Source organism: Pararge aegeria, chromosome 20 (genome assembly GCF_905163445.1).
Source record: "Pararge aegeria chromosome 20, ilParAegt1.1, whole genome shotgun sequence".
Lineage (NCBI taxonomy): Eukaryota > Metazoa > Arthropoda > Insecta > Lepidoptera > Nymphalidae > Pararge > Pararge aegeria.
This window is the reverse complement of record NC_053199.1, coordinates 14891286-14914936: the sequence shown is the minus strand read 5'-3', so window position 1 is coordinate 14914936 and position 23651 is coordinate 14891286. Positions and strand designations below refer to the sequence as shown.

Sequence of the window (23651 nt, the reverse complement as noted above, 5' to 3'; positions counted from 1 at the left end):
GTCGATTGCCGTTTAAAATTAAGTGAAGTAGCCGTCGGCTAACGCAGTGTAAAACAAAATAGAGAGGTTCTCTAATAACTTAACTGCCTTTAACGTAAACAAGATTTTACTTCCTTGTTTCTATTATGGATCGCGGTGGGAAAACGGTTTTGTCGACTTATGGCCTTATGAGAACGAGAAAAATTAAATAAATGGTAGTACGTTTTGTATGTTTTCGTGGTGTTTTGGTGCAGTGGTGAACAGCATGACTACGCCGCGTCTTTCGAAGAGCGAGGTTCTGGGATTTAACCCCGGCGTGGCAATTTGAGAATTTATGATTTCAGAATTTTCTCTGGTAGAGGTTTCGGCCGTTGCTAACGCTTTCGCATATAAATATATGGGAGTATGGGTTTAATGTAACGGCCATAACCTTAACGATTCCCCGATACTATCATGACTGCATGATACCTCACCACTTACCATCCGGTGTAAATGCAGCCTAGCAGTGACTTATGGATACATTAATAACAAAAATACTACGTACATAGAATACTAACTGTTACCCGCGTTTTGTTTAGTTTTTAAAGCATATTTTGAGTTATGTAGATATTCTTGTAAATGACGCTACGCTTAGTTTACCTTTTCTGACAACAGATGGCGTCATCACCCATTGGGATAGCGCTATCGCTGAGTTACTCCCAGAATAATAACTGTCTATACATAAATCAACTTGGGTACTTATACCCAAGTTGATTTATGTATAGACAGTCTTCAGTTCTGACGTCTTCCGGACATAAAAATGATTAGTCCAAAAGTCCACCAAGTCAGATTACGGTCTAACCGAGCCGAGGTCCGAGTCCTTGCAGGAGGCACCCTCGGGTCGACGTCTCCCACCTTCCCCACCGATGTCATCGAGCCCTGTGGCTCTTTACTGAGTTTTCACCCACTCCCCCTTGTGACGCCGTAGCAACCCCTCAGGTTGAAACCCCTCGGCAAGGGTCAATCCGAAAAAGAAAAAGATGTATAGTCAGTTTAGAACTAGATGTCGACTCGTGTATTGTAAAGTATAGTATTGTGAGAAATCGTGTTTCGTGTATCCTTTATGGACAAACGTCAATAATTAGGTAGCCGTAGTGTATCTCTTACAAGCACTGTCAAAAGTATTTACATGAGATTAAACTCGGAAAAGCTTTTACATTAAATGTCTAATTGGAATAAATTAAAAATTATTTTACCCACTACTTTATAAATACCCTTGAAGATAAAACTATTTTTATGATGGTTAATTTTAGAAGCGGTGATAGCCTGTTAGACTTTCTTGGACTTCTTAGTTTCGAAGTTATGTGCGTTTTAATATCACTTGCTTTATCGTATGAAGTCCACCTATCCGCACATGGCCATCGTGGTGGGCTACGGCCTAAACCCTTCTTATTCTCAGAGGAGGCCCGTGCGTGATATTAAGATCCAATATTTTACATTGCCAAATAACATATATCCAAAAAAAAACCCCTTTAGTTTCTGGATCAAGCTACTCTGTACTCTGTACAATCACCCAAAACTGGTTTTGGTGCCTTGATCTTGAGACTCCTCTTGTTAAGTTGTTACCACACCTTCCCGACCGCCAAGAAAAATATCGATACTTTGAAATAAACTTATAAAGCATGTATGTATATTATATATTTATATTATGTTAATTAGATAATTAAAACACACCTATATCAGGAAATATACTAATTATGTTACCTTTATGGATATAGGTACAGGATGGTAAGACATAGTTGCTATAGGTCAAATTAATCTGCTGGCTGGGTGGGATGCGGACGATTGCGCAAGTGTTCCCATGTCCCAGTCACCAGGCGTGGAGTAGGCACATCGCTGTCGGTGAGTCCCACATACCCCTCCGGAAACAGTGCAGCTTCGGATGCGCTGTTTCCGGCGTTAAAAAAAAAAAAAAAAGCAAATGAATTTGTTGAGCAACGTTTATCGCACTGGGGTACCTATTTGGGAAATGACCGGATTCAATTTTAGTATGCGAGTTGCACTTTTTGTATTTGCATTTTATATTAAATCGTCTGCCAGAAATTTCATCAAGAAAACATGAACAACTTGTAAATGAAAACCGAAATAATACTTCAGGTAAGGTACATTATTTACTGTCTCTGAGACTTATCTTTGAAACCGAAACTCCAATAGTTTTTGTGTAAACCACTGCCATAGTTTTTACTGAAAGTAATCAGATACAGCCCTAACATCACATGCAAAATTAAAGTCAAGGGACTCCGGTCACTTTAGGTACGCGTCGCGTAGCGTAGCTTAGGTACTATGTACGTGTCGGTCTCTTATCTGCAATAGGGTTGTCATAAGTAAACACTTAGAATTTATTGAAATATAAATATCAGTCTTTTGATTTAATATTTTTACAAAGTAATTCCTTATGAAATATACTAATACAGCCTTCAACAGTATTTCGTTATTCCGTTACACGTTGTGTATTATTACGTGGGCTCGCCAAAACAATTGGGTAGATGAGAGAGGAGACCTGTGCTGTACTGAGAAACAGATAGGCTTATGAAGATTATAAAATATTAAAGCAGTCGTTCGATCAAAAGGTTTGGAAGTTGTGGTGCGACTGTTAAATTGGTTTCTCTTCTCTTCACTTCACAATGCATACTTTGTTAACAAACACTTAATGTTCATGAAAGTAGGCAGATGGTTTAACTTAATGCGAGAGGTGTTATCTTAAAAGCAGTAAGTAAGTAGGTAAATACATTAATAATGTGTAATTGATTGATAAAACTACCTACCTACCCAATTACCATAAAGGGCTAGAAAGTTTTAATTTTTTGTTCAGTGCCATAAAGAATCTAGCAAATATGAATTCGAGTTTTTTACTGATACATATGGTTATCTGTCGACGGTTCTTAAATATTAAATACTATACTTATGCCGTTATACTATAAATATGCCGTGATAGCCTAGTGGTGAGAACTTCGGCCTCCCTTTCGGAAGGTTCGATCAATCGAGCGGTATAGTCAATATAAAGACGTTGTTGACATTTATAAATTAACATTGAAAAGCCCACCAACTCGCATTGGGGCAGCGTAGTAAGTGGAGGTTCGTGTCCAGCTGTGGGTCATTAAAAGGCTGAGATAATGGTGGATAAGGATGGTGATAATGATTGAAGTACTAGGATATCATAGTGTAAGAAAACTTGTTTTTCTGTCACATTAAGTTTTGATTCGCGCCGCTTTCAATTTTCGCCGCATTTAACACTATAAACATTACATCACGATCGTTGCATTACTTGAACGCAGCCGGCCTCGTTCAATCGATTCAGATTACTTGCATAATAGCTTTAAATGCTATGTCATTATGGGAAACGGGTTTCTCACGAGATGTTGACCGATATCGCTGAGAGGTTTCCAGATCTATGAATTTTCAGTAGGGCTAACTTTGGTACTGCGAGATAGTTATCTCTGTTACAAGTATGTTTTCTAACAACAAATGTGTTGAAGCAAGTGATATTTTTATTACTTAAAACGCATATAACTTAGAAAAGTTTGAGGTGCGTGCTGGGATTTTAACTCCTCCCGAAAGTGGAGTCGAGCTCCTACCTACTGAGCTATCACTGCTTTCTTGAGAAGTCTATCCGACATTCCAACCATCTCATAGTTGCGGCTTCTTTTTACTCACCCAACCTTAGCGCCACTCTCAACAAGAGGAGGCCTAAACATATCCTTCACGACCCTGACGATCAGATTACTACTGACAATGCTCCCTGTCAGAACACACAATCAACCTCTGCACAGCGTCTTCGCCGGCGAAGACGAGGTCCCCGACTTCTAACGTCAACCGGACGTGGGCTCGCACCACGTTCTCGGAAGCGTGCGGATTAATTACCGTCGATAACCCTTTAACTCCAATCGTCGCCTGAGCCAAGGTTCGGCCTCACATGAGGCGCCCTCAGGCCGACGATCCCTTCGCTTCTTCGAGCCCTAGGGTTCAAACTATTCCTGGCAGAGCTCCATTCCGAGGCTCGCCAACAAGCCCGCGTTACGCTGTTAAAATCATTAGGGTTAAGCAGCTACACACAATCCGGAAAAAAAAATGTTTTCAGTAAGTATACAACGTTGCAATTTCCATTTAGTACCAGCAACCTCCAAGCCAAATTGCAAGTCAGCTCGAAACATTCATTCACATGTCATCAGTGTGTCTGTTATCGGGCTAATTTAGTGTGTATTTGGTATCTTTAGATAGAGCATATTGCAGCGAGGTTCAGATCTCTAAATCTTTATTTCCTACTACCTGTTGCCCACGACTTAGTCCACGTTTGTTTTTGTTTTCAAATCAGGTTTCTAAGTTGTGTATTCTTGTAAAAAAAATCGGCTGAACTTTTCCAATTAAGTTTTGTTTAGGTGTTAATTATCTGTGATATAAAATATTTATTCTAAAATAAACGTAGCCTACGTTACTCTTTATTACATAAGCTACCTGTCAATAAAAGTCCTTTCAAAATCGGTTCAGCCATTTCAGAGATTAGCCGGAACAAACAGACAGACAAAAATTGTAAAAAAATGTTATGTTTGTATATATATTCAAATACATGTTGTAATAAACGGTTATTTCAATATTACACACAGACACTCCAATTTTATTATATGTATAGATGAGAGCCGAGGCCTGTGCCCAGTGGTACGGCATCAAATAGGCTAATATCACAACCCTGTTGCATGTAGTCCAAGCTAGTTCCAACAGCATTCCGAAGGCATTTAAAGACCAATGAACTGTAAAGGACGATTTTAAGTTCGTTGGCATTCATGGGCGTACCCAGTTTCTGGCCTAGGATGGGGCACACACACACTACACTACAGTGTAGTGTGTAGTGCGTTTCTCGGCTCCGTTGCCTCGCTCCGCTCCGGTGGACTGGCAGCCTTATGGTTTAGTAGCAAACTCTGCCTGAGGTTTAGGAAAATATGAGCAAAACACACTGCATACTTAGCGGTTATTCCTACCTAGTTTTTAACCCCCGACGCAAAAACGACGGGGAGTTATAAGTTTGACGTGTCTGTGTGTCTGTTTTTCGTTTGAATAGTGAATTTATCGGGATTGTTCTTAACTAAGTTTGGTGAAAATCATTTCAAGATGGCTGCCGCGAAAAAATGGCGGGATTTCCGAATTATTCAATATGGGTATCAAAGGGCTTGACTAATAGATTAATGTAAAGTACATTGAAAGTCACCGCTTTAAAGCGGTGATAGCCAAGTGGGTAGGACTTCGACTTCACTTTCGGGCGGGCGAGTTCGAATCCCAGCACGCACCTCTAACTTTTCTAAGTTATGCGCGTTTTAAGCAATTAAAATATCACTTGAGAGTTCTCCATAATGTTCTCTAAGGTGTGTGAAGTCCACCAATCCGCACAGCCGCACAGGCCATCCGCACGTGGTGGACTAGGGCCTTAACCCTCTCTTATTTTAGGAGGAGACCCGTGCCCTAGTTGGGGCCGGTAAAAGGTTGACATGATGATGTTAATGATGATATTGATAGTCGGGGGTTTTAAACTTTGAATTTAATATAAAAAGTCTTTATTAATCAAATCAACATACATATACCAATCGTTCATAATATCCTTTTGACTAGCCTATGTTAAACAAACACCATGTAACCAACAGTTTCGCAGTGTTTAACTAGAAAGAAATTGTCTAAAGCCTTAAAAACAAAAATGTAGGTTCTAAAAAAATTATTTCTATCTAAAAAAGTTTAAATAAGAACCTACATCAATACAGTTTCCTCAAAATCTGCTACAATAGTATTATAATAAATACAATCTAATCCAGAACTTAAACAAACTTATGCTTTCGAATAAATAAGTCAGTTACAACATTGTTTTTAAATAATCGCCGTATTTTTTATAATCCTACTAAGTATATAATATAAAATAAAGTGTGGATGTTTGTTACTCAATCACGCAAAAACGGCTGAACGGATTTGGATCAAATTTGACATGGAAAAGAACACACGGCTACTTTTTATCCCGGGAGATAAGAGAGTTTCCGCGGGATTTAAAAACCCTTAATCCACGCGAATGAAGCGGGTATCAGCTAGTGTGTTCATAACTTTTACATTTTTAGGCTTTAATTTAATCTAGATTCTAGTATTTAAAAGGAAGAACCGAAAAATATAGCACAAGTTGTTTGTGAGCTAGTCCGCATACCCCAGGCTTTTCATGTCCTCGTCGAATTGTTTGTTTTTGTACTGCTTGATCTTACTGAGCCAGTCTCTCAGGGAGACAGGTTCGCGGCGACCACCGTATCGTTTCGGAAGGCATTCAGGATCGATGTACCTGAAAGAAATACAGAACTTTTATTCCTTATATCTACTCCCAGGCAGGATTCTGAAAAAGTTAGCTTATTGATAACATTAAAACCAATGTCATAAATTTGACGGCCGACAGTCGCAGTGGGCAGCGACCCTGCTTTCTTTGAGTCTAAGGCCGTGGGCTCGATTCCCACAATTGGAAAATGTATGTGTAATGAACAGTTTATCAGTGTCTGGGTGTTTATCTGTATATTAAAAGTATTTATGTATTACTCATATTAAAGCTACGCTTACTTTGGGGCTAGATGGTGATGAGTGTATTGTCATAGTATAAATAAAATAAAAATAAAAATAAAAACCGTTTATTTCGTTTCTTACATTGTAAATGATACATGTTGTGGAGACCTTCTAGCAAGCATCAAAATACCTGTGTCAGGAGGCCTTACTCTTCCATAGCAAAAACAAGATAAAATAAAAATAAAACGATAGAGTAGCGTGTCTTGGTGTGTATGGTGTGTTTATGTTTGTGTGTGCGAGCGCGTGTGATTGTGTGTGGTGTGTGTGTACATGTTATTAAGTGCGTCCACATCCATTACATTTTAAATAGAAATAAACTGAAGAAGCGCCTCAGTTTCTTTATAGGTTAATGTCTTCAGCCAGGCTGTCAATAGTATATTTATTTATTTTATTTATTAGTATCTTTAACCCTTCATAGATATATATTTTTAATCCTTCATGTACTCAATTTGATATGGTAGGTTGCCTGGTAGACATCGCTTTTAAGCGATAAGGCCGCCTATTGTACCTTTTCTTCTTTATTTTCATAGTGTATTTTTTTTAATGCTTTGTATTTGGTTTACAATAAAGTGTATTTGATTGATTTGATACCTTCAGTACAAAAGGTTTACTCAACTGACAGCCACATTGATACTGCTCTATGCGTGCTATCTATATGAATTTCAAAAGAAGAACATAAGTTTGATTAAAAAAAAACACTTTCATTTATGCGCGTTTCAGTATCGGAACGCCACGCGAAAAAAGTTATTCGAATGCCCGCCCTTTTTTTTTATATTGTCTTGATAAAAAAAACAAAGGATTCATAATATGGGTGTAGCTAGTCTTTTATGCAACTGTTTATAATTAGATATTAAAACCCTTATGTGATACCTACTATTATCCCATAAGATAACCACTACATTCGTGTTTTGATACCCCTAATTATACAACAGTTGAATAAATAACTATTTTAGGGTTCTTATCCTGAAGGGTAAAATGGGGCCCTATTACTCAGACTCTGCTGTCCGTCCGTCCGTTACCACTGACTATTTATAATAATAATAATATTAATAATTCTTTACTTGGTAACTATGACCCATTTACGCTATAATAGAATAATTAAAAACAGTAATAGTCAAAAGCTATAAAAAAAAAAAATTACATGAGATATTAATAATAAATATACCAAATAATTAAAAATTTAAATGTCTGCCTTCAGACAGCCCTACATGGAGTTGTTTATGTCATGAAACGTGATAGTTACCTGCAGTTGAAATTTTCACAGATGACATATATGTAAAGTTACTAAAAAACAGAATAAAATGGATGTATAAGGGGGTTCCAATAAAACAGACATGATGTTTTTCCCCGTTTTTATAGAAAATGGCACGGAACACTTCATGCGCGAGTCTGACTCGCGCTGGTTTAAATATTAACTGCCAAGTTGGTTTAGCACTGATCTGTATTGAGCAAGTTTGACGACGAACCACAAGGACCTACATACAACGTAAAAGTTAGTAGACTAAGGCCTTAGCCCTTATCGCCCTGAGAGAAGATCCGTCCCCTGTAGTGGGCCAGTAATTGTATAATAATAATGATGATGGGAGACAAGCGCCCAACAGTGGGCTATAAATAGGCAGACGGTGATAACAACCGTATATTTTTACTACATGGTTAGCTGCAGGTAGGTACCAGGAGTTCATAAACGCTGCATACCTGTGCAAAGAAGTGAGATCATAACCGTGGAAGTGAACCCTCTCCCACAGCTCATCGCTCGGCGCGAACCGCTTGAACACATCAGCTTCTCAAAGAGTCGAGAGCAGTTTATGATGTGCATACCGCGCTGGTAAATTGGGAACGCGAACTGGAATTAATGGTACATTACTTAAAAATATTGTTTAATAACCATGGCATGTATACCTAGTACTTTGTCAAACATGTCTTCAATATACGTATACGTAATATATAAATATAAAAAATTAATATAAATATATATAGAATCTACTTCAAATGCCATCACTCAATATATATATATATATATATTCATCACAGAGAAGAAGTGCAGAATGCTATTTTTTTTTAATTATGCATAAAAGTACATTAAATAAATAAAAAAACATTACACACACTACCATGTATCTGACACAAACGTAATTAGAACTCATGAAATTGATTTGAAATGTAAACAGCTTCCATCGGAAAATCATAATGACATCATAATAACACCATTGTGTTAGCAGACTACCAAATATGCCAAAATTGACAATTATGAAGTCACTGATCGATCACTGACACACAATTGTTATAGCAGACTTGGGGCCCAGGTCTGCTTATAGCTCACATTTCACATGAGCACCTACTCGGAAAGAGTCTCTGAGGTATGCGTTGTTTAATGATTTGTTATGTAACCTGGAGTTATGCCTATGAGTTGGTATGGCAATTTATGAAGCTCACGCAAAGCAACATGTTTGTATTCACATAGGAAACCACTGGCGCTTTTGCCTTGTTGTTCATCTTTCATGTGAGATGGCGTTACTGTATATGCTATACCTACTAGTTAGCTGATTAACGCAACTTCGTCGGCGTGAAACTTTTATAAGTGTACTCCACTAACTAAAGTCATTAGTGAAATACGTTTTCTTATGATGATATGGGGTTTCTTTTTTAAACTACTTACTTTGATTATGTGTTTTGATTTTTAAAATACATAATACACACACACACTCTGTATTCATCCTTATAACTGCATTGTCTATTGTTTAATTAAAATAGGAGCTACTTTTATTTCAGGTTTTAAAATTAAATTAAAAAACAGAATAGAATAAATACCCCCGTGACATTGATGATTTGCATGACAACAGATGGCGTTAGTTGTCGCATGTGCTTCAGTGTGATGCCCTCGCAATCTAGCAGTGCTGTGCCTCCCAGCACTTGGAGCTTTGGCTGCATGATGCCGACCTCCAGGAAGATGAGGCAACCGCGGACTAGATCCTCCACGGGGATCACATCCGGATCCCATTCACCTAATGGCAAAGTCATTATTAATATCCACATCAAATACTTGTGACTAATACATTTTTTTTATTGATAAGGAGTAAACGGAAATTATTTTAGAACGAATTTTATAGCAAATTTGATTACTATAAAAATATTTTATTAGTATTAAAAGAGGAGCTAGGAGTATATCCACGTGATAAAATGAGAAATGAGGAGATACGTAGAAGAACTAGAGTTACCGACATAGCTCAGCGAGTCGCGTAGCTGAAGTGGCAATGGGCGGGGCACATAGCTCGGAGAACCGATGGACGTTGGGGTCCTAAGGTGCTGGAATGGTATGTATTGTGGAACTCAAAAAGACCTATGTTCAGCAGTGGACGATGATCATGACGATGAAAATATTGTCTCACCGCAACCTATGGAGAGCTACTCTTAAAAGATAGCCATGCTGCTGTGGACTTTATTTTAGAAATTAAATGAGAAACAATTTCGTTTCGCCAAAAATGATTTTAACGTCACTTTAACCATGTAGGTTCACAGCGCACACAATGGAACTGGGAATTTTGGAACTTTTATAATTGATGCTCCCGCCCTATTAGTCCTAGCATAAACCGTTCCCCTTTCTCGATAAATGGACTATCCAATGCAAAGATATTTTTTTAAATCTAACCAGTAGTTTCTGAGAATAGCGCGTTCAACCGAACCAACTCTTCAGCTTTATTAATATTCTTCAGCTTCAGTCTTATAGAAACTGTACTTTTTATATGAATTTTTAAATTTATAAAATTGATAATTCCTCCAAGTGTAGGTTTATACACTAAAAATTATAAAAATTTACGTGAATTTTTATAAACTTATCAATCAGGTACAGATCCCGTGGGAACCGTTTGTTTTCCTAGGATAACAGTATTTTACTCTCCGTCCTTTCAACTAACTGTATGCCAAAAATCATGTCAGGGCATAACCAACAAACTAACAAACACACTTTGCAATTTATAACTTCAGTTTCACAATCTTCTTAGCTTCACAAACTTAAGAGTTCCAAGTTAAACTCCCGGGAGACCAGGGAACTTATACACCATTATTAATACTGTTATTTATTTTTTGTTATGTTATTGTTACTAGTTTGATTTGATATGTTAAACCAGACTCCAGACACGGATATTGGATACAGTAATTTCTATTATGTGATTAGAATTCTACAAGTATACAAACCCTACGATAACCGTATGGTATCAAAAATATTAAAGACTCATTTGAGTGTTCCCCTCCACGGAAATCTTTAGTAAAAGGCGAAAGATTTATACGTTTTGTAGGGAAACCAGAGTTACTTATAATTAGGAAGTTTAACGCTATATACTTTTGGGGTGAACCAAACGATACCGTGTAGTTTTGCAAGCATAGCGACATCTAGTTTACATTTCTGCCATTAATAGACCTGACATTCCTTCCTCCTTATGTAACCAATAATATTCACAAAATGTTAAAAAATAAAATGTTTTTGAAACTCAAATCTGTAATAACGTAATCTGTACATTATTGCTCTTGTTTTGGAAAGTTTTCTTTTTTAAATACCAATATGATTTATTGTCGTTTTTTCTTAGCCATCTGATAATAAAAATCATTTTTCAGTTAATTAAGTTTCAACTGTAACAAGAATTAAATAAACATACTTTATGACTCAGGTTAGAAAACAGAGTTCCTATATTTTTTCTGTGTACATGATTAACTTCTTAAATGAACTTTCAAAATGTTAAACTTCCAAAATTATGAAAAAAAAATACGAATCCGAACTGCGTCAAGGTAATCAAATTATCCAATTTAGTCCATATTATTATTTAAAAGTTATTACTAACTTGGTTTTGACGTAAATATAAGCATTCAAATATTTAGAACTAGACGAAAAATGTTAATCTAGTTACACAACATCTTATTTTAAATTATAATTAAACAAGCCCTACGCTGAAGGTAGGGTATCAAAAATATATCAAAGACTCATTTGAGTGTTCCCCTCCACGGAAATCTTTAGTAAAAGGCGAAAGATTTATACGTTTTGAAGGGAAACCAGAGTTACTTAAAAATGGGTAGTCTAACGCTATATACTTTTGGGGTGAACCAAACGCTACCGTGTAGTTTTTCAAGCACAGCGCCATCTAGCTAGCGGTATCTCAATTATTGCTATTTGACAACCGAGTGGCGCAGTGGGCAGTGACCCTGCTTTCTGAGTCCAAGGTCGTGGGTTCGATTCCCACAACTGCATAATGTTTGTGTGATGAACACGAATGTTTTTCAGTGTCTGGGTGTATATCTGTATATTATAAGTATTTATGTGTTTTATATTATTAAAAAATATATTCATCAGCCATCTTCGTACCCATAACACTTCTCTTACACTACGCTTACTTTGGGGCTAGATGGCACTGTGTGTATTGTCGTAGTATATTTATTTATTGCTATTGTTGTGGAATACTTTTTCTACCAATAATGACTATTATACAATATTCCATCTTTTTCTTACCCGTCTTTAATTAAAACAAACTTTTCAATATTGTTTAGTGTAACGCTGGGTTTAAAAAAGAAATGTCAGTATGTTATGCACAAGAATAAAAAAAAATTAGGAAAACGGTTGACCTAAAGGCCATCCCTTCAACTTCCCTCTAATTTCATACTTATTTTGTTTTTCGAAGTTTCATAAAGCAATATATTTCGGATTTTAAAACTAAATTTAGAAATTTAGATTCTTAGCGGGAAGTTAAAATAAAACATTATTCAATTATTGAAAATTAGTAGGGGGTTCGCTGTTCAGGTCCCTTCTTTAATATTCCGTTAATTTTATACCTAAGTGCTCAAAACTGAATTTATCACATCGTTTTGGAGCTCTTCGAGCTCGAAAGTCTGATATATAAGTTTCATAAAACACTATTTTTTTAATTCTCTAATTGCTATAAATTTTGAACGAATCATACGATTTTCACGTGGTTGACGGCATTCGACGCAGCTTATTGAGTCCTATGAAGAATTCTAGAAATTTTCTTAATTATTCTGAAACAAAACACTTTTTCGGAATTTTTCGCTTTCGACATCTCTCGAACGGATCGACCGATTTTGACCAGACCGGCGGCGATCGACGGGGTTTATCAAGTTTAGGAGCTGGTTAGTTTTTGGGATCGATCAGTAGAGCCGTTTAAAAGTTATTCTAAAAACAGTTTTCAAAATTTTTATTTTTGAGATTTCTCGGTATCCATTGGTCCGAATCGATCTCGAAATTGTAGAAAATTAAGGTTTAGTGAAGCCCTTTCGAATGCCGCCAATCGCGATCCAATCGATCAAGCCGTTCAAACGTTATGAGAGGTTTACATAAACACACACACACACATACATACATACAGACATGATGACACCATCGCGGGAATAGTCAGGAAAGCTTTCTAGGGCCTCAAAACGTCGACATCTGATGAAAACTCGATTTTCGAAAAACTTCCCAAGATTTGAAAATTTTTAATTTTCTTAGCGGGAAGTGAAAAAACTTTAAAAACAGGTTGGAAAAAATATCGTTCCTAAATACTGGTTACTAGTTAGTTAGGAAACAGACATCAGACAAACATTATCTATTAACCGTTTAGATGACAATTTACACGAATACAAACCGTACGATAATCGTAGGGTATCAAAAATTTCAAAGACTCATTTGAGTGTTCCCTTCCACGGAAATCTTTAGTAAAAGGCGAAAGATTTATACGTTTTGAAAGGAAACCAGAGTTACTATTTTCAGGGACATATAACCCTATATACCTTTGCGGTGAACCAAACGATACCGTGTAGTTTTTCAAGCACAGCGCCATCTAGCTTACATTTTTGACATAAATATAACTGAATGATGATGTTTTATGTGTTATTGTTACCAATAATGGTAACGAATTGAAGTTTTTGAAATTAAGATCATATTATATTCTTATCACTAATATTTCAATTATTTTCCTACCAATAATGACTATTATACATTAGTCCATCTTTTTCTTACCCGTCTTTAAATTAAAATAAACTTTTCATTACTGTTTATTGTGACGTAGGTTTTAAAAAAGAAATCTCAGTATGTTTTGTACAAGAATTAAAAAAACTTTAAAAACCGGTTAGAAAAAATAGCGTTCCTTAATAAAATTTCCGGCCTACATTCTTTAGTAATGATTGAATTCCATTTAAGATTTAAATTACGAATCGAAGTTCACCTGGGGGCAAAGATATGCAAATAATACACCATTGTAAATACTGTTATTTTTTATTTGTTTTGTTATTGTTACTAGTTTGTCTTGATATGTTAGGATCCAGACTCCTAGATACAGTTGTATGATTACAAGAATACAAACCCTACGTTAAACGTAGGGTATCAAAAATATAAAAGACTCATTTGAGTGTTCCCCTCCACGGAAATCTTTAGTAAAAGGCGAAAGATTTATACGTTTTGAAGGGAAACCAGAGTTACATGATAATGGCAAGTCTAACCTTTTATACTTTTGCGGTGAACCAAACGATACCGTGTAGTTTTTCAAGCATAGCGCCATCTCGTTTATATTTTAAGAACTAATACTTCTCATTAGTTTTGTATCATCGCTATATATTTAGTAGCAAATGAAGATAGTAAAATTCAGATCAACTACGGTGTTCTATTTAGAAGCAAAACTACAGTGATATGGAAAAGTTTTCCTATCCATTACCAGCTTTTGAAGTTAATTGCCGTGCCTATCAAGTAGCTTATTAATCTGTTAAATTTCTTATACAATTATAGTTTTGTCTCACCTATACGGCAAATAATAAGTCTTCCGACATCAGGCCTGTCGAATAGAACACCTTCAAAAACGTTACCAAGTCTTCTCAGTCCGTACCACGACACTTCGCTCCACAGATGCGGGTTTTGTTCTCGGAAGTTACAGTACCGAACCATCTAGAAATATTATAAATTAAAGCAAATAATGTTAAACATGTGTTATACAAAATAGTTCAAAGGAACTTTAATATCAAAAAAGTAATATTTTGCGTAGAATTCCATTTTTTTTCGCTATTATCGCCATCTAGGTTTGATTACGGAAACTATTTCCTTGCCATCAGAAACTGCCACTTAGTGCCACACAAAAAATCATGCCTTACTAAGGCGCCAGCAAATTCTGCCGTTCTTATGCTTGAGCACATTACGTCACAGATAATAACTTTTCAATATCGCGAGACGTCATAGAGTTTAAGATAACATGCAGTATTATAGAAACTAGAAAAATAATAAGTTTTACATATTTCAATGCCCAGTCTATACAATTTAAAACTTTATGGAAACAATTTAAGGGCAATATTATATTATCCCTATGAAATCTACGCTTGCAAGCATGCAAACACAATTTTAGGATTGGATGAGGGCAACGTTGGTGGGCCGTATGCTCGAGCATGCTCTTGTAGACTAATGCTCGGTCTGTGCTGCTGAATAGTTTTAATTACAAAAACTAACCATTTTAAAGTGACCTCTCAAATGGCCGGTCTCCTGGAGTACTCAAAGTGTTGATTGATGATTAAAAATGAATTAGCTCAAGATTAACCAACTGAGTCATATGTACCAGGAGAAAATAACATACCAGGCGATGTGCCCGCGCCGGTATCGATCGCCGCGCGCGCAGGAAACATAGCAAGAATGCGTCATCCATACGCGGCGGATGGCATTCACCTCGCTCTAAAATTAATTCGCATTCATTTATTTTATGTTTAGAATCACGAACTTTGAAATTGTTAGGATATAACATTTCTAGCACAAAGAAAAGCTGTCCACATTTAGCAACAAATAAGTAATATCTCATCTATAGAAAAGAGTAGGAAAACACAAATCTATTTATTCAACTAAATAGACAAATTTGTAGATATTTGTTGATTTGTTGTTATCCCTTACATTACATTGGTTAGTTTAGTAGCTTAGAACTTTACAAGAGATCGCTATGTAGCGAGAGAGCCGCAAAAGTGGCAGTTATTACGTTGCTTTGTATTTTATTTTATTTTGCTGTAGATAATTTTAAAATACGTACGCCTGTCAAGTAATTTATAGTATTAGTCCGGAAGGTTAGCGAATCTGAGCCCGCTAAAATGTCAGCTGTCAGCACAAAATTTTCTAAAGAACGACAATTTATAAAGCAAGAACGCGCATTTAATAGTTGCTTTTTTTTTTTGCTTTTTCGGAAGTACATTTGCCGAAGCGCGAAAGCTAGCCATGAGAAGAGCCCCAGGGCTCGACGACATCGGGATGGCGACATTTAATAGTACAGCTATGCTCTATTATATACTTATCCCCCTTCCCTATAGAAGCACAACTGTCCAATCAGTGGGTTTCCGACTGATTGGACTTTTGTGCTTCCATAGGAAAGTGGGATATAATCAGTGGGTTTTAGACTGACGATTGAATCGTTGAAGCAACGAATTTCTTAGTAAATTAACTTCAATTTTGCTGATATTTTGCACTGATGTTAGCGTCATAGTTTAATTCATTACTATTTACTAGTCAATTCGCATGTCATTGCTAAGACATTAGCCGCTAAGTGTACTCAGAAACAAGGAAAGTGTGGTTGTTTTGCCCGCTTATGTGTCAAATCGCTTCGCGGTCTAATGTAGCCTTGGCCTTATGCTATCTGGTTATCTCTGTCTAACTTACAGCTATGCCTATGCCCATTATGTTGTACTCTTCTTTTACCGTAGATCATAGTCCTCAATTTGTCTACAGCACTGGCTCGTGTTGCGGGGTCCTCTTCGCATAATATGCTCGCCTGGTACTCGCATTCGGGATCGACATGCCGGTCCATCTCTGCCTTGAAAGCTATTTCTTGAAATAGCGACATAACTTGAAAGGAATTAAAAAGTGTGTTTAAGTAAAATTGCGTTAATAAATTCGTTCGCCATTTTTTTTTCGTTTTTAATATATAGGCCACGCAAAGAAACATCCTCTTTTGAATTAATAGCTAGTATAAACACAAACAACAATTGTATAGACATATCTCATCTAAGCTGTCAATTTAATGGTAGTAAAGCCATTCGGCTAGTACAGTTTTTTAGTATAAATTGTCATATTCTTTAATTTTTTAACCGTGTAAGCCTGCAGGCTGCTGGAAGATACCTGCCTAAAATATGAAATATACCTACCCTGAAAATATCTAGAATATAGATTGACTTTGACGGTTAATAACTTTTTGATGTAGATTTGGATTGAAAAAATATTGAGAGTCAATTTGTAGGTTACATTTAAGTTTTAGTTCATTTTCTCTCTTATAATACATTAGTATTGAGTAAATACATGTTTTTTTATGATCAAGGTGTTTCCTAGGTTAGTAGGTATATTTTCTAACATCTACATAGTAAAGTGATAACAGTTTCAGGTGAATTGTAAATCCTTTAATGGAAGATTACTGAAAGCTTTTAGGTAGAGGGCGCTGTGTACAAAGAACAAATGTTCCTTGTTTGTTATCTGGGGTTAAGCGTCTGTGGCTGTCACTTAGAAGATATGATCAAAACAAATTATTAATTTATTATTATTAATTAATTTATTAGCACGTGTAAATTGTTAGATTTATTTTTATTTGCAATGTACCTACTACACATATCGAGTGTGCGTTTGTATCAAATGTTTAAATAACTATTGGTAATTTTAAAAAATATTATTTTTGAATAATACTTTTTTAACGATGAGAATGTTAAAAAAAGATGCCTACCTTTTTTCCACATTCTCATCGTAAACAATACAATCAAAATATGAATAAGACACTTAATAGCTACAAGATCTTACGTGTAAAATGCAAATAAACATGACTTCGCACCTAGGTGTCGGAATATTAATTACGTATATTGTGCGCCATTAAGATTGCAATGCCATTTATCACAAGAATCAGGGGGCAGCATAAATTTTGGTTAGAGCAAAAAAGCCATGAATAATTAAAAGCCACTTACTGGAAATAAATATTTATCCAGTGCCTTTCCAAAATAAACTCACGTCTTATGTCACTTAACCACTAAATGCTTTTAGGTCTCTGTATTAACTATCTATTGTATAGAAATGTACCTAGTGGTCTAGAAAACAATCCCTATCTCCCTTTCGAATCGACTGCAATGGCGGTAGGTACAGCTACCACCACATACATAACGGTGGTTTAATTCGATTGTACACCAAAATCAATGCGGTTGTGGTCATTTCCTGCTATTTAGACATAGATACTTTATCAAATTTAAAAATGGACTCCGCTTGAACTTTGTTTGACTGTCAGTCAGAATCACAGGCGAATACAGGTAGGGGATACTTTATCAAATTTAAAAATGGACTCCGCTTGAACTTTGTTTGACTGTCAGTCAGAATCGTTAAATATTTTTAAAACTTGTCTTAAAAAGTATTATTTGTTAAGTATCCATTTTATTTAATCTATTACAGTTAATTATGAAATGGAGGGTAAACCAGATTTTTAGCGTGACGACACAGGGCGTGGCGACGCATCGCCACGCTATATGATTGAATCTTTGTATTTCGTATGTAACAATAAATATTAATTTTGTAATAAAACAGTCATTAATAACCGACTAACAAAAAGGAGTAGTTATCCATTTGGTAGTATTTTTTATAATTTGTGGAACAAATTTGTAATGCTTTATCTTTTCTTTATTATGCAATATCTATAATAACTTAAAAAAAACAATTTCGATGTTTCACATCTGCAAGGCGTCCCGCGACGGCTCACGCTTATGTATGTATGTATATAATATATTTATATAATATTTTGTGTGTGTAAATATTTATAAACCATTTTATACCATACAATTAACTTTCTTTAAGGGTTGTCTGCAAAGAGATTGCTTTAGCAATAAGACCGCCTTTGCATACCAATGTTTGTGTCAATACTATTTTGCTTTTTGTGTGTTTTTATTGTATTTGTGTGCAATAAAGCGTTACTATCTCTCTCTCTATCAGTCTGTCAGATCCTCGGCCTTTTAATGCCCCATGGGCCACGGTATGGCACGGACTTTATCTCTCATAGAAGAGACGGGTTTGGAGCAAATACCTGTATACACTGTATTAAAAAATTTATAGTTAAGTATCTACTTCGAAGCAGTAAAATACCCTTTTTACAATATCGCATCAAGGGGTGCTCTTTACCAATTAAGCTGTGCGCCCCGACTTTAATTCGATTAATTAAACATTAGGTACCCACCAAGCGAGACAAGAGACATGAGACATCCTAATATTATTTCAAGATTCCTAATGCACTAAAAATATTAAAATAAAGGCTTGGCAATGTTTTTCTTGTGTGATTTTTTTTTCGGATTGTGTAGCTGATTAACGCGCATTTGCAATACTGCGCACAGTCTGCAGGGCAAACACAGGCAGGGGACCCTGACAGGGGATATAATTATAGTGTCCACCTGCTTAGCCACGGGGACATGGAAGGAGAAGTTTACCCCTGTATATTATTACACATACATTATTGGATATTATTTCCACTTGTCAGTGCTCTGAAATTTGATGAAGCTATGGGACGAGATACATTTTTATGCTTTCCCCGGGGATCATTGTCTCCTGCCACGCAACGTGTTTTGTACTAAGAAGACTGATGAATATTTTTATGAATAATAAGTACATAAATATGATATACAGATAAACACCCAGACACTGAAAACCGTTCATGTTCATCACACAAAAATTTTCCAGTTGTGGGAATCGAACCCACAGCCTTGGACTCAGAAAGCAAGGTCGCTGCCCACTGCGCCAATCGGTCGTCAAACGATATGATGCACTCTGTTGTTTATGGTTCCGCCTTGGCGGGTTGGTGGATTAAAAATATGGAGGGTTTTAAGATTTTGATAACAGTTTCCCGCGCCTGGTTATTTTTTAGCATGAAGAAAACCATAATGTAATCTATCTCCTACCCAAATTTTATCGACATATGTTTAGCGGATCAAGCATAAAAACGTAAGAGACAACTTTTAAATTTATATGCATATATACATTTTAATAGGTATTTCTTTATCAACCCATTACCCGGCCGCTACAGGGCACGGGTCTCCACTCAGAATGAGAAGGGCATGCTGACCAAGTGCGGATTGGTAGATCAAATCAAATGGTAGGTTCATCTTTAAGTCGTACGTGTGCCTCTAATTACACCGGCCTTCAGACCAGAACACAGCATTGCAATGCTGCTAAGCAGCAGAAATAAGTTTGGCGATAATTTCCCTGCGATGTTTTCCTACACCGTTGAAGCAAGTGATACAAACTTACTTTTTAATTATGATTATTAAAATAAATGAATAACGAACGGTAAATGCAAGAAACATTGCCGCTCATTATCCTGTACAGCACCAGAGGAATTGCCTATGTATTCTTCTGAGATTCGTTTATCCGCTTCTTGAAAACCCCTGTAAGAACTAAGAAGCAACACCTCAGATGGACGATTTGCCTTCACAATTTGCAAAGGCGCGGACCATATAAATTCATGTGTTACCCTACGATACTCTAAACTGACTTTCTCTCTCAACATATCGAAATTGTCTATTTTAATACGCTCAAATTGCAAGGAGTTAATATTGAGGCGCTCCTGCACATAGCTGTAAGCAATACCTACTCCATATGAGGCGGAACTTGCGCTTAGTTCAAAAGCCATTACTGGGGTGCAAAATCTCTTGAGCCCCCAAGAATTTCTTAGTTAATTTAGCTACAGGTTTAGGTTTAGAAGGTTTGAAGCCGTAGTCCACAACGCTGGCCAAATGCGGATTAGACAGATTAGGCAGACTTTACACGCCTTTTGAGAACGTTATGGAGAACTCTCAGGTTTCTCACGATATTTGTCTATACCAAGTAAATCAAGTGATATTTTAATTTGCTTTAGTTTAAAAAAAAAACAAATAGAAACGAAGAGCACGAATGTAAAACACCTAATTGAATAACATTACCCTTATATATCTATAGAAATCTTATGATAAAGGTTACTTACTCGTATATTCAAAAATATATTCTATATTCAATTTTTTCTTTACTTTCTAGTGTAAATCTTTTCATTACTTTTTAGTGCTATCTATGTTTTAATAATAAATGAATGAATGAATAAATATACTTTTATATCACACCACAAAAAGGACATAGAACAAAAAGAAAAGTATAACAAAACAACGTATACAACTTGGCGGCCTTAACGCTACATAGCGATTTCTTCCAGGCAACCTAAAAATTAATTTTAAAAATACATTCATAAAGAATTATTTCATTTGTTATAATTAATGTGAATGCACATGTTTTTATTCTATTTTTAAAATTTACTTTAGATTAAAAAGTAATGAAAAGATAGTTGACATAAGAAGACAAAGAAAAGTAGTGTAGAACAGTCAGGTACAAACTAGCACTTGGAATTTAGCTTTAAATTACTGACACTTGTGAACAAATAGGAGATGACTAGGTCACTATTTATATTTGTATAAAGGAACAACTTTTTTTTTTACTAAAACAAATGCGTGCTTACGGTATTAAAAATTAGAAATAACACTTTTTGAATTTAGTTCCAATAAACGACGAAAAGCGCGTGCGTTCGGAAATTAATCACAAACACTGTAATGAAACAAATCGCATTAGCACTGATTGATGGACTATCGAACACATTGACTCCTGCGAGCATAATACCTACGCTGACAACATAACAATGAAGTCTTTATACCTATACTAGCTGTTGCCCGCGACTTCGTCTGCGTTTGATTTTGCTTTTAAAGTTTTCAGTATCGCTAAGCCTTAAAGGAGTATAGTAGTATATATAATACCATATTATTTATAGACAAAAAATTTGCAATAAAATAAAATTGCGACTATAATTAAAGATATCCTATCTCTTAAGTTGGACCAGACTGCTCACGGTGTGCCAATTTAATTTAAAATCGGTTAAGTAGTTTAGGAGTCCATCGCGGACAAACATCGTGACAGGAGATTTATATATATTAAGATTTATCTCTAACTGTTTTGAAATAACGTTTGATAATCTTTTTATAAATAAATACAATTGACTGATTTAGACATAATTTAAATACGTTAGATTTTTTACTTACACGTCCTATTATGGAAACAATTTTGCAGCTACTTATTAGTTTAAGGTTATTTTTATAAATAAGTGAACTACGACAGTAAACACATCGCCATTCGCCATCTAGCCCCAAAGTAAGCGTAGCTTGTGTTATGGGTAGTAAGATGACTGAAGAATAATTTTATGAATAGTATAAATAAATACTTACAATGATGTATACACTGAAAAAAACTCATGTTCATTGCACAAAGATTTTCCAGTTGTGGGAATCGAACCCACGGCCTTGGACTCAGAAAACAGTGGCGCTGCCGACTGCGCCTATCAGCCGTCATTTTATTCCACTACTATTAAAACCTTGACGGCAATCTCACCTGATGGTAAGTGATGATGCAGTCTAAGATGGTAAAAGGCTAACTAGGTTAGAGTTATGGCAGTTATATTAACCCCAGATCGGTTTCTACGCGACATAGTACTAGCAGCAGCACCTCCCTGGCGCAGCGGTGAGCGCTGTGGTTTTAAGTTAGAGGTTCCGGGTTCGATTCTCGAGAGGGATATTTTTTAATTTATAATTTCTGAATTTTCTCCAGTCTGGTCTAGTGGGAGGCTTAGGCCGCTAGTTACCACCCTACCGACAAAGATGTGCAGCTAAGCGATATACTTAATAGATACATAATAAAACAAGTTAAAGAAACCTAAGTACTTACCTTAGACTTTTTTAACCTCTAAATAAAATACTTTTCATTTCGTCAAGTTCGGCGTCTCGTAGTCACTGGTCTCGCGGGCTTCGGCACAGCTGAAAAAGACACTGGCAAGCGATTTAGCGTTACGGTACGACGTACTACTAACAAGTTAGCGCACTAGACTGCATAATCTCTTACCATTAAGTAATAGATCACAGTTCAGGGTTAATTTTTAGTGGAAATTAAAAAAAGAATATGGGAAGAAAAAAAACAAAATCTTCATTGGCAACCCGTTATCGATCTTCTTAAGGGTCCCTACCTACCTAGCCTAATAAAGCAGTATGGAAACTACGAACGTTGGGTCATAGTTACTTTGTATGTTGACGGCCGATTGGCGCAGTGGGCAGCGACCCTGCTTTCTGAGTCCAAGGCTGTGGTTTCGATTCCCACAACTGGGAAACATTTGTGTGATGAACATGAACGGTTTTCAGTGTCTGGGTGTTCTATATGAATATCGTAAGTATTTATGTACAATATTCATCAGTCATCCTAGTACCCATAACACAAACAACGCTTACTTCGGGGCTAGATGGCGATGCGTGTATCTACGATTAAATATACTATTTTTTTTTGACGTGACAACGTTTTATAATTCGATGGAGCCGGCTGCACGCACGAAAAAACATGACGTATGCGGCGTTACCTTGCTCTGAGGCGTTCCATTCAAGGCTTGAAAGAACGACAAAGAGGCACAGTCGGCCTCCGCGTTCGACATCTGTCTCTCTCCTACTTGAGTGAACGATGCGTCCGCGTGGACAGCTTCATACAATAATACATTTACATATTTTCGCCAAGGATGAAGTGCAGTGAAAAGTGAATGTGTTGTCAATTGTGTATAGCAACGATAATATCTATCAAACAAATAAAATTAAAATTTTCTTTTGAAAAATGCAACCATTCCATCAGTATTTTCTTACGACGTTGTCACGTTCAACTATCGTCAGTAAGCCGACTTTACAGACAACCAATTTTTTTTTTTATTTGTCATACTGCTTTTATATATTTACTGTGTTTAGGCTGTGGTACACCAAGTTGGTCAAGTACGGTTTTGTAAACTGCACACACGTTTAAGAACATTATGAAGAACTCTCAGACATGCAGCTTTCCTTACGATGATTTTTCTTCACCATTATAGCAAGTGATGTATTATTAATTGTTTAAATTAATAAAAAACGCTGATAGCCTAGAAGGTAAGGCTTCAGCTTTCCTTTCGTAGAGACCGAGTTCGAACCCCCACTTTTCGGAGTTATGTGCGTTTTAATTTAAGCAATTTTAAATATCACTC

General features: G+C 36.2%; 4 non-coding genes and 1 pseudogene across 4 annotated transcripts; all 5 read right to left on the bottom strand.

The window, feature by feature from the left end:
* Positions 1 to 5551: 5551 nt before the first annotated feature.
* LOC120632632 lies at positions 5552 to 21204 on the bottom strand (annotated as a pseudogene).
* Positions 10781 to 10897, bottom strand: LOC120632956. Its single transcript, XR_005659185.1, has one exon. It is a non-coding gene; the product is annotated as a U5 spliceosomal RNA (small nuclear RNA).
* LOC120632952 lies at positions 11522 to 11640 on the bottom strand. The gene has a single exon (XR_005659181.1). It is a non-coding gene; the product is annotated as a U5 spliceosomal RNA (small nuclear RNA).
* On the bottom strand, positions 13213 to 13329 carry LOC120632954. The gene has a single exon (XR_005659183.1). It is a non-coding gene; the product is annotated as a U5 spliceosomal RNA (small nuclear RNA).
* On the bottom strand, positions 13930 to 14046 carry LOC120632953. The gene has a single exon (XR_005659182.1). It is a non-coding gene; the product is annotated as a U5 spliceosomal RNA (small nuclear RNA).
* Positions 21205 to 23651: the final 2447 nt, after the last annotated feature.